Source organism: Cygnus olor, chromosome 9, assembly GCF_009769625.2.
Source record: "Cygnus olor isolate bCygOlo1 chromosome 9, bCygOlo1.pri.v2, whole genome shotgun sequence".
NCBI classification, from domain to species: Eukaryota; Metazoa; Chordata; class Aves; order Anseriformes; family Anatidae; genus Cygnus; species Cygnus olor.
In genome coordinates, this window is record NC_049177.1 from 15,883,339 (window position 1) to 15,896,199 (window position 12,861).

Below are 12,861 nucleotides of genomic sequence, written 5' to 3' on the forward strand. Positions count from 1 at the left end.
TAAATGGATATTTTGATTCCTGGCAAATTCACAAATTAGGTGGCAAGGGGTAAATATGCAGTACTTAACATGCAAAACAAAATCAAGGACACGTTGATCTTAGTCTGGCTTTGCATTGTTCAGTGTAAACAAAGTCCTGTGACTTCCATAAAGGAAAGCTAAAAATGAAATAGTATGATTTTTTTTTGTCCAGAGAATATTTTGTGCCTCCTTGTGCTAGGATTTAACCCCTTCCTGTTGCTGCGTAGGCAATTTCTTCCAAGTTCAGTGAGGCTTATGGGGAGATCTGGCACCCCACCCAAACTGACCTACTCACCCACTCATCTTCTTTCAAGATTAGAGCACGGGTTACAAGAACTGCAAAAGATCCGGTAATCCTGCTTTATCTTCTGCCTGGTAATGCTGAATTACATCCTATAATCCCTGCCGCAGGGCAACACTTATGCGAAGAGACTGGACACTGAGACACTTGGATGCTACAAGTTTGTGACAGACTGCACACTGCCCTGGATGGTACCAGGGAAGTGGCTGCTACAGATCACTCATTCCTTCCCCTCCTGGAAATCACTGCCCAAGTCCCACAAGGTCAGTAGCTGCTTTAGATGGTGCAAACTGCCTGTGAAAGGCTGGTTGAGCACTCGGATGCACACAGTACCCAGAGTTGACAATGGTCGGGGTAGACAAACTATCCCAGGGCACAACTGGGAATCTTTATCATGTTTTGACAGCTTTTGACTTCACAACTTGGAATAATGAGTTTTGCAACCTAATATACACCTGTGGACATTGAACACTTACACTGATTTTAAACAGAGATATGGTAGAGAAATGACTCTTCCATAAATAAAACCAATTTGCTCCAGCTTCATTTCCAAAATACTGGCAAAGCACAGCTGACACTTTCTGCTGTAACTTCAGCTGTAGCTCTAACCCCACCATATGGGAAGTGCAGCTGCATTGGCCCCAGCTTTGGCAGGAGGTGCTGGGGAAGGCAACCCCCAGTCCAACCCCAGCAGTCACATCAGGAAAGGGCAGCAATGACCCTGTGCCTAACAAGGGTAGGAGCAGGTGACAGGTAGCAAGATCCTTGAGGTTATTTGGAGGTAAGACTGTTGGATGACAAATAGGAAAGAAGCATTAACGTGTATATTTTTGTTGTGCAATGGCCTGGTGAGTTGGAGAACACAAACTATTCCCTCTACCAGATACTGCAGTGGGATGAAGTGGAACAGGAGCACAGTGAAAGAAAGGAAGAGCAACCAGGCTGCTTTAGGATGAGACTGAAGAGAGAAGGGGTATGGCCACACATGGACATAAGCACCCACGGTGTGAACAGCAAACATCCAAAAATTAAGACCTAGCTCAAGTCTGGTGCTCTTTGAAAAATAAGCCTTATTTAGCTGAGACTTCCGGCTCCCTGGGGAGGGGTGCTGTACAGATAAACTTTACTCTTTATCCACACACTGTGCCAGAGATCACAGCAAGCAGGATTCAGAGCCAGACCCATTTTTAACCACATTCACTAAATTCTCTTTCCTCTTACGGTAGTAAAACCTATAGGGTTCAGGGGACTACCTAGTGGGACTAAACCACTACATTACCGTAGTCCAAACCTTAAAGCATTTTGGAAAAAATGGGTGTTATTTTAATACTTCAGTACTAAAACAGCTTGGCCCCACTGCCCCCAGCTCCCATCCCATGCCATAGGTGTCAGGGTCAGGCTTGCTCCCATGGCATGAGTGAGGCTGCCAAGAGCCTCACTGGCAGCTGGTCCTCAGGCTCCTGCTAAGCTGCCTCACCTCCTGCACATAGGGCCAGAAACCTATTTGGGATCAACACAGCAGGCAGGAGGAACTATAGGAAGATGAGACAGGTCCCGCTCACACTGCAGCTTGCTTCCCCCCCTCCCCCTCCCTCCAACCCCAAACTCTGATTTACTTTAACTACCAGATTTCTGCCTTAACCACAACCACCAGATGCACCCCAGATGAAACCCAGGCCCTCGTACAGTTTCTCAGCAGAGCTTCCTTCCAGCTCAGACACCACTTCACACTCAGCAAGTCACTGGTCACCTGGTAGACATGCCATAGAATTACGGTTATTACAATTGCACAGTTCTTTCCTAGCCATCCAGTCTGGGCAGCTGCGGGTCACGGTCTGCAGTGCATCCCCATGCTGCCTTCTCCCTCCTGAGCACCTTGTGGTTATTTATCTCCCTTGCAGATTTTTTACCCCACCCCACTGCTCAACCTGCAGTAAGGAGACCTCCCTCCTGCCCAGCAAGCCCCCAGTGGCACAGATCCCAGCACTGACTGTGCTGCAGCCCATCACCCTGCCCACAGGCTATCACCCCCTGCCCTCACAGCCCCCTGTCTGGGAGGAGAGAGGCTCTGCTGTGCTTTTACAAGCTCAGGACAGCCAGTCCAACATGGGGTTTAGGGCAGGGGTTTATTCCCTCGCAGCCCCTCACCAGACTCAGCCCACCTCTCAGTGAACAGCAGCCCTTCCTGCTAGGCAGCTTGATTTCCCACCTGTTTTGGCAATGCTATCAAAAAAGCAGCCAAGGCTAAACATGTACAAGCATCGAGACACCCCCTTGGATCCCTAACAGCCCCTGTTGGAGAAGGCAGCCCACTTCCCAAAGACAAGCCTCTGCCTCCCAGCAGCGTGGAGAAGCTGGGAGACACCCAGGTTTTGTTCTTTTTCTGCCTCATTACTCTAGTGAGGGGTCCAGCTGATTTCTCTCACCTCTGTTCATGGTGGTAAGCAGCACGCACCCTCAGCAGGCTGGGGAAAGCCCAGTTTCTACCTGCCCCCCATTCCTGCGTTATCATTCACCTTCCTCTCTGCAACACACTGTGGTATTGTGCCCTGTCTTGGCATGGGTGCCTTCCTGCAGATGCCACTGCCAACCAGATAATCAGTGGTTATTGCCATGATGGTCTCTAAACATCAGTACCCAGGGGAAATCCTAGGGTATTTATTAGGTCACGGCAGTTTGAGTGCACAGAAATGAAACTGGGGTCCCTCATCCCAATGGTCCAGACAGAAGCCCCTTGCACCTGTTAGCAAGTCTTACTGCCAACAGATAGGAGCTATATTTGATTTTATTTTATTTTTTTAGCAGCTCAGTAGATCATGTCAGCAGACAACAGTGTGCTCACTCCACAAGACACAGAATTTGACAGGCAAAACAACCTGCCAGTTACTTATCATTAGTGCAAATGACTGATTTTTCGGTTCACTGGCAGTTCAGAATAATCTGAAGGTTTTATTTTGAGTCAAACTGAAGATCTTCTTTCCTGAATTTTCAGTTCACCTTGATATTTAACATTTCAGCCCGAATCTCTAAGAGACTGAAAAGGTTCTTTTTAAAGACAATTTTTAAAGACAAAAAGAAAAAAATTATTTGATCTAAAACTATTTCTATTAGTTTTAGAACTTTCAACTAAAAATATTGAGATTCAATAACAGATGTTTCTTCCAAAGAAACTTTTCCCAGTTGAAACCCAGACTTTCCTTGGGCAAAGCTCTTTTATGAAAAATTTGGAACAACCTTAGCTTGTCTGCTTCCCCCCGTCATGCTGCAAATGCTGTCACCCACATTTATTTTTCATAGGCTCAGCACAAAGCAGCCACAATCAAGAGGGGTTATGGGAAATGAGGGGCATTTCTTCTTCCCCCCTCCCAACTGTGTCCCCAAGACCTTCTGCACACCAGCAGAGTCCTGTTCTGCCTCATCCCTGACTATTTTGCCTACCTAGAGTCAGCTGCCTTATGCCATCCACTGGCTTGGAAAGAAAAACACATTGAGGAGTCAACCAAAAAAAAAAAGCAGTAGGTGTTCAGGCCAACCCTGCAGGTGCTTCTGCAATTGAGCTTTGGCTCAGGGCAGCAAGTGTTAGTGACTTTTAATTTCCTCTGTCCCCAGGCATCCTGGATAATATCACTCAGATAGCACCAATTCAACTCCTGACCTGGCAGACAGTGCTGGGTGTCCCACCACGCTCCGTTGAGTACAGTAAGCTTCGCATAAGCCCGATAAGCCACTAGGCTAGTTTGGTGAGTCATTTAATATCACTGCACATGCTTTTCCCTACAACTTCCAAAGGATGGGAGGAATCTACCACCAGGGGATTAAAGACCCCCAAACAAATTTTAAACACAAATTGATTTTTTAATTGGACTGGAGTGCTGAAGCATGTTCAGATCTTGACCTCAAATCAGATCAGAAAGGAGAAGTAGGAAGTCAGTTGGCTCTGGGGGTTTGTGGGGGGTCACAGGTGCCTTTAATAACTGATTCCACAAGTTAATAGCTTGGTTAGGGATGGGAATAGACTAAAGACAATACCAAGGAGCTGAAGTTTTAGCCAGGTCACTTTAAAACAGGAGCTAATATTGGAAGATCACAACTGAAACAGGAGATAGGAAAGATCTATATTTATATTTAATTATTTATTATTATTTAATTATTAAATATTTAATATATTCTTATTGCAAAACAGAATTGTGACAAATTTCTGAAGATTTGTCAAGCCACATCCTATCCTTAGGGAGGACTTCCTTGCATTCATTGCTCCTGCTGGGGAGCAATTTCAAAATCAGAGGACAAGAAATTTTCTCCTAATTAGCAGCCCAAGACGGTGGTTAGAAAATAACTTTCTTCTTTAGCATTAGTAACAGTTATCTGTTTAGGAACAACCACACCAAGGACCACGTTATTTGTCCCAGCTTTGAGAAGACAGCCATCAACCAACTGCTTCACCACATTGTTTTATATGATGCATATCAATCAGCTGTTTGATACCCTGAACAAAACGTTGAACTTGATCTCCAGTCACCCACAGCAACATTTTCTGATGCAGGTTGCCCCAGTAACCTGAAAAACCTACATATGGCAGATTGCTGTGTGTGTATTGGGTGTTACAGGGTCCCACCTTTGTTCATAGCAAGGACAGGATTTAATGTTAAGGCAGAGTGGGCTTCACAAGTCTTTGGCCAACTGCTCAAGCAACCACAAGCTACACTGGCCCAGCTTGGGAGATGCTCTGCTGCCCTACACTGTCTCCTCCTTGTTCTCTGCCTCAGCTGCCTGGGGGCACACATTTCCAAAGGTGTCAAATGGAACCAAACCACGTCGAGAGTTTGTACGTAGCTTCTTGGAGCTGCTCTGAGAATTGAAGAGTCCCAGCAGAATTTCAGATCTGTGTCTCAAGTTCAGCACTTCACCAAAAGATCAACAAGAAAATCATTGAGTGTCTGAGAGCCACTGGGTTGTGAAGTGCTTAAAGACTTGGCTGCTACTGGGAATCTTGTTCTGATGTTTATTCAAGTCATGGCCTGAGCACCCACAGCTCTGATTGCAGACAGCAGGAACCAGGAGCACTCAGCATTTTTGAACATCTTCGATCTGTTAACTGACATTTTCTGAAGATGAAAAGCTTTTAGGTTGACTGCCTAGGAGAGAAAGCCCCCTGCCACCCCAGCCAGCTCTCGCATGGGCATTGAGCCCAGACAGCAGCAACAACCTTTGAGCCTGACTTACAGGACTGAGGCAGTGAAGAAAAGCTCCCGTGACACCATTCACATTCAGGTCCTGTTGATGAAACTACCAGTTGCTAGTTCCAAGAACAGTTTTTTATACCTTGCTTGCTTCAAAATTCACACCAACAGGCAGAGTGGCATCTTTCACATAGCTCCTTAAAACTCTTCCGTACCACAAGCCTTACACCTCACACCCATCTGGCACCAGGCTGGCCCATGGCAAGGCACAACTTCCTCCTCATTTCATTCTCCTCCCGACACTCATTCATTTTGTCCACTTGTTGCATCCTGTCTCATTCCTGTTCAGACGTTTGTCAGGGAAGGGAAGGTTGTTTTTGCTACTTGCCTGTGCTGCACCCAAAGTAATGAGCCCAGAACTTTATGCAATCTCCTACCTGATATTCTGATCTAAGCTAGGACAAGATTCCACCACCACCCCCGATGACCAAGTACAAAACAATTTTAATAAAACAAGAATAATTGGGAAATCTCCTTTAGGGTCTGTCCAAAGCCTTTAAGGAGAAAATTTTTGGGTTGCAATGGTTTAACTCCTCCCCTCACCCCCCTCCACCCCCCCCCTTCAAGAGCTCTGCACATAGAAAACATCCTTTTGAAACAAAAGAAAAATTGTCTGCAAGCTGTTGGAAAATGTTTTGTCAACATCCCTATCCTTCCCTTGACCAAAACCCCAAACCACACCAAGCAGCAAATAGGTTGGGTCTTACAGAATCAGATATTTCAGGCAAGTTTACTGCTCATTCACAAATCCAAGCCAGTTCTTCAGGCAAAACAAGTAGTACAACCATGACTTCAGGTCATTTGTGACCTTGGCCTTATTTGAAACAAATGAGCGCCAAACGCTTACAGATTCTAAGTCTTATCCCCAAACATCCAAAACCTCATTTTGTTTGCTTGGTATTAGAAAAGTTTGTTGTTTTTTTCCTTTCCAAACAAATCCTTCCTGCCTTGGACAAACTGACATTGTGCACGCCCTTGAGCATTAAGAAGCAAGGCAGAGTGTTCCTTTCTCATTACATGGCTTGGCTTATCAGCCCAGCAAAGGTTTGGGTTTCAGGCGTGGCTCTGTGCCAGGTGCAACAGACCACTTGCCATTCACACAGCACCGAGGCAGGGAGCACAAAGCAGGGCTTACAGACTTTGTTATCACAAGCTCCAGGAAGCCACGCTCCCACCTGCTGATCCTAACAGACAAGCAAACAGCCTCTAACCCCAGAAGATGGATCAGGAGGAATTCAATTGTATTTAACAGGTTGATTGAGAGATATCTGGTGACTTGCCCACTGGAAATAGGAACAAATCCTCAGCTGCTGTACTTTGATTTCGCTGCTCTATGGCCAAAATCCACAGAGGAGAGGGACCAATAGAACTGGGACAAGATGTTTGCTCTAACACATTATCAAGAGCATTAATGCAGAGAATTTATCTTCTAAATAGATTGGAAGTTATTTAAAAGTGAAGAACCAGCAAGAAGTTCATTCCTGGACAGGGTGATGAGCTGATGTGCTAGGTAATGCCACAGAAGAGAAACTCCATCCCAGGTTACCTATAAAAGCATGACCACCTTGAGCCAGTGAGATGGCCTGTTAGTGTACACTACTAATAAAAAAACAGCAACGCATCTTCCACCTATTGGTTTGGGAACTGCATGTTGCATATACATATGCATGCAAAATACCCTACCTGTGAACTGTTTTCATTTGTTTCCTAGCAAAAATTGGCTCCTTATGCTGTCTGGATGTTCTTCAACAAAACCCATGAGATGTTTTACCATGTTTCCTTGTGCCACTTCAGACCTCATGAGCTTACTGCTAGGATCCTTCAGAATACGCATCTCCAGCAGGATTTGCAGTGAACAATCCCATCAAATTAGTGCCCCATTGGCATGATCAAGTAGCCAAATCAAATTTTGTCTGTAGTGGATTGAAACGCGGTGCCATTGGCCAAGGGGTCACCTCTTTCCCCCAGAACATCAACTCTCAGACAGTGGCAAGGGAGGGAAGGAAGAAGAGAAGTTCCTACAGGTGTGGAGCATGAGTACAGGCTTTGAAAGGGCAGTTAAAAATGTTCCCCAAAGCATTCAGCAGGTACAAGAGCTCAAGTCACTTTTTCATACATTAGGTGCTGAAGTGGCTGTCCTGATCACAGAAGCACAGCACCTTGAAGTCCTAGAGGTGTTTATCACCAAACTAATCCCACAAGTTAGAACAGCATTGCTATTTCCATTGTACTGCTAGGGAACTGAGTCACTGCACTGACGTAACTTGCCTGAGGCAGAAGATGAAGTCTGGGACAGAACAGAGAACTGAGCGAGAGTCCCTCAAATTCCTGGTATGCGCTCCAAGCCCAGACCATCCCCATAGCCCATTATATTTGTGAAAACATCTGAGAGTGCTTTCAGTAGAGAGTAAGGTTTTTACTTGCTTGAGCACACACAAGTGCCAGCCATGCCTATCTGGGTGAGTCTGCTGCAGCAGGACAGCATGCCATTGCGTCACAACCCAAAACATGCTGCAAAACCCACAGGAAGAGAACCTGGTGCCAGGCACGGGACTGCCTGGCAAACTACAGGGAGCTGAGGAACCTCCAGCACAAGCAGCATCATGCAGCACCTGATCCAAAGCCCAGCAGCAGCCACTGTCTCTAGAATACTTTCAACACACGTGTTTTAATGATCACTCAACATGAGAGGTATTTGCAAGAGATCTGGTTTTCCACGTAATGAGGTCCAGCAGGTGAGGAATAGCAATTAGATTTTGCACTGCTCTGCACACTCTGAACCAAGCAAACCAGAACCTTAAAGGCATAAATCCTAGCCCTGTGTTTTCCCTTCCAAGATGGAGCTTAACTGTTAAAAATCCAGCTGCAACATAATGCTCAATTGAAGGTGCTGAATGCATTGGACAGCTGAACTTCACAGAAATGCTCACCAGGGCTTGGAGAAGCTCTCCATCTGTTCAAAGATGAGTCAAGAGATGACAGTGCTCCATCTCTGGCTAACTCCAGAGATATCTTGGAGCTGTTTTACCTGGATAACAGTGAACATTGGGTGAAAACCCTGTTGAAACTGATGGAAGTCATTTAACACACTTGAACTCAGTTCTCTAGCAAGAGAGCATTAACCACGAGGCACCAGGGTGGGCTATGGTAGCTGTATTTTACAAAGATAAAAAAACACTGCCTGAAGTTTGTGCAGCTGGAAAATGAACGTAGTCATTGCACAAAAGCCAGCCACCACTGGCAGCAGCAGAGAGATAAAAGTTGCTAGAATTTGATTGCGCTCATTATTAAAACTTATCTTTAACCATCTCTGTCTATTGATTTCTAGCCAACTATTAACTAGCAATGACCTTAACAGCTTGAAAATAACTGGGGAAGTCAAGTAAACAAAGGGGAACCCAGCTGCATACAAAGAACCAAGATATTTACAGAGACCCTCTTTGCTTCTGCTCATTGCAATAAACTTGAGCTGAGTATTTTTCCATTTAAACATCTGAGTCAATGATCCAAGAAGCTGAGGGTGTGGACAAGCAACTGAGTATAAAGAGGAGTAAAAGGAAGAAATAGGAGCTAATTGCAATTGTTTCTAGAGTCTTGAATTAAAATAATCTGAGGTAAAGTCAGAAGACAAAGGTTTATATTTTGGGAGTTAAGTTCCACTGCCTGTAAGCCTTCTCATATATTAAGCAGAAGCACTAGTTATACACAGGTCAGTTTTACTTTCCAGGTATACCATTATACTGTACCTACTGCCAAAGAAAGACACCATCTTTTAAAAGTCTGATGAAAGTGAGCGTCAGGAGTTCTAGAATGAGAAACCAAGTATTTAACCTCTCACGTTTTATCATCAATACACCAAGCCATTCCAGGCATCAGCATTCCTCTCTCCATGATTTAAGAATTTACATCCTGTGTGCCTTCACTTCACCAGCACATCTACCCTGGTGTCCCCCACATTTCCCTTCATACAGTGCTCCAAGATCCCCTTTACAGGCCCCATGACCTGCCCCTTTCCCAGCCCATGCTTCCAGGACTGATGACATCCTCCAAACTCTCCCCCTTTCCAACAAGATCAGCTCCTTCCCATGTCCTGTAACTACCAGCGGGGCAAGAAGCAGCATTTGCTATGGCATGTTTCAGGCTGGGTGCCAGCTGGACACTCATCCAACTGGCCAAGCAGTATCTAACTTTTGATAACTCCCAGAATCTCGTACACAGGGCACACTATTGCCGGATCATTGATTTTTGCAAGAAGCTTTTAGAAACAGGGTTGTTTGAGACTTCAGCTTCCTTGTTTACAATGTTTGAAGAAGGTCAACAAGTTCTATATATTTTTTTTTTGAAGGAATACAACAGAAACTACCAGTATTACTGTTCGGGAAATAATTAACATTCTTACACACCACTTTCTGCACTACCTCATTTTTGGCCTTATGATCAGAGCAATAGTTCCTAAGAAAAATCTCAAAATCCTGGAAAAACCTTGTTAGCACATAAGCCTGTTGGATCTAATGGCCACTCTCTGCAAGAGGAAAGTCCAAAATTGGGCCAATTTGTGGTGACTGCACAGATCAGAGTGGGAAATTCTGGAGAAGCATTGGAGCATTGGGTTTCAGAGGTCAAGTGTGGGTCTGTTTCTGAGAACAGAGGTGGGGGCATTCACATATCCAAGTTCACACAGGGCACTGTCATCTGTAATGGAGCAAGAACCACCAAGGTCTATTTAGTCATAGTCCCACACTACAGAAGAAGATCTTGCAAAATCCTGGTGCTTCCAGTTTGTGGGGAAATCCTTCAGAAGAGCTTTGTGTGCTCTTATCCTCACCCTAGAGGATCTAGAACTGCCAGTACAGCATGAATGAGCAAAATCATTTGAGACCAGAAGAGGAAGCTATCCAAGTTCTTCTGATTTCCAGACATCTGGACTTAAGTAAAATATTTTTGGCAATTCAGCCATCCACACAGATGACTTTTTGGACTGACACTCTGATGACCCTTCAGCCATCCAACCTTCACATTGAACTTTGTAACTGTTGACCCAATTTGGTCATATTTAAAGGACTAGTAGAAATTTTGTCAGCAAGAAGTATCCAGTGCTTGGAAGAACCCTGGAAGTAGAGATAAAGACCCTAGAGATAAAGACCCAGATGAGGTCCCCGTTGTGGAAAGGCCTATGCTACACAACCCTTTGGAAACAGGGTGTATGTCCTGCCTGTCCAACAAGCACTTGCACGGTTCTGTCCCTCTACAGCATTACGTTATCTTCTTTGCTGTAGAGTCACAGGAAGAGCCATGTGAAAAGAGCTGGGGTTGTTATGGCAGAAACAGAAGTAGGATGAAAAGGCCAAAGGACAAAAATCCACAGGAGACTGCAGTAACTCTGGTGTTCAGGAAACACAACAAGGCTCTTTCCCATCCCTTCATCTTCTTCCTGTGAAGGGTGAAATTACCCACCCTAAAGACAGGAAGACACATACACCTCCCTCATCAGAAGAGGCACAGTGTTATAATAGCAGGACTATTTTTTCCCCAGGAAAAAGGATGAAATCAGCTATTTACACTGGACAAATTACAAGCTCTGGAAAGCACATGAGGCACACAAAGAGAGCAGTTGTATCACAAATAAATATATGGTGGGGGTTAAACTTATTGATTAGCTTTGTAAACACAGTTGCCCAATCAATAGCAATTTCTGGAAATGCCTGGTACTTATTTGGTGCAGCTTGTACAATGAGGATAAATAATAAGAGTACTTAGGGAGCACGTCTCCTGACACCATTGCCAAGCCCCTTACAACACAAAAACAAACTATGGTACAACAACTGCACAAGCCAGGATTAATCCACTACACCTTTAAAAAAAGAAAAAACAACAAGCACAAATCCAAACATAACCACACTATCAAAATAAGCACTTGGATCCCAAAGGTATCAACTTGGGTTCCTGCTGGTTTTGCTGTATATGACCAGCACTGGATCCAGAACAGTACAAAACTCATTCATTTGCTCTGCCCTTCTATGTGAGCCATGGATCCTTGCAGGATCCCTACTCTATGGGAGTACACAACACCTTCTTCTCCTCCCTCAACAACCAGATTGCTGTAGGGATCCCTCTGGACACAGCCTCAAATTTTGGGAGAGAAAGAAAGGCAAAAGCAGCTTGCCAGCCCCAGTGCCATGCCATCACTAGCCCCTGTCCCTCACAGCCTGAGTTTGAGCACATTGCTCTCTCCCACCACCTTGTTCTTTATCTGGACCCAGCCATGCAAGAGCAGGGTCCCATATTTAGGTAGCATGACCCCAAATAAACCATGGCACACACTGCTGGCACAATGAAGATGCAGCACAGAGACCAAGCATCCTCACGAGTGGGGCTGCAGAGTTCCCCATCAGCCCTGACCCAGGCTTCCGGATATACCTCAGCTCTGCAGTAAAAGTAGCACCTGATGGGAAGGAGGGAAAATCCACTCCAGCTCCCCAGAGGCTCCTCTGCTTCCCTTCTTCACAGATAGGAAGTTTGCTCACATTGTAGCATGAGATCATAGCACAGGAAAGACTGAGGAACCAGACACTCATTTAAGCTGCAGCTTTTTTAGTGCAGCTGCCAAGAATAATGATGTTTGCGTGAAACGTGTTTACAGATATTGCTCACAGCCCTCCAGTGAGGTGGCCTGCTCAAGAGCCACTGGCCAGCTCATCACAACAAAGACTTTCACCCACCCTACTTACTTTACCTGGCTGCGTCACTGCAAACAAGATAGGGCAGGCAGCTCTCCAGTCTATCCCAGAGCACCCAACACAGCTCCCTGTGGCAGGGGGGGGAAGCAAAAAGGGAAAGGTTCTTACAACCTAATTTCTCATATACTTTTTGTCTGATAGTGTATTTACATGCAAATCTCTGCCAGCTGCATGCTGAGGGGGTCATGATAGCCGCTCTTCTCACTGGGAATAACCTACAGGTGTTTCTCATTCTCGCCAGGGCTCTGCTGACTTTTCCCTTTAGCTCAGCCTTTCTCATGAGGTCTCAGGACCCAGTGGTCTAGGACAAATGCTAAAACCTTGTCTTTCCTGCAGGAAAAATATCATTTACTCCATCCCTCAGTGAGAGATTGTATGGGACTGCGTTGGTTTGTAAATCGTGGCAGGATGAGAGCAGTTAATGTGGAGTAGGAATGATTCATTTTTCTGCTCCTAAAATTCTGGTATTACTCACCAGAAAACTCCCCACATATTCTGAGGGATTTCAGTGCTTTGTGCCTTTTATTAACAGCTCATCTTGTTTGCTTCCTCGTCACAGCAT

General features: G+C 45.2%; 1 long non-coding RNA gene across 1 annotated transcript in view; it reads right to left on the reverse strand.

Annotated features, from left to right (window-relative positions):
- The window catches only part of LOC121075000, a 39,752-nt gene extending 27,378 nt beyond the window's left edge, over positions 1–12,374 (reverse strand). Inside the window, exon 1 of the long non-coding RNA XR_005822682.1 lies at positions 12,296–12,374. This is a non-coding gene — a long non-coding RNA (uncharacterized LOC121075000). The remainder of the gene's footprint in view (positions 1–12,295) is intronic.
- Between the last annotated feature and the right edge of the window lie 487 nt (positions 12,375–12,861).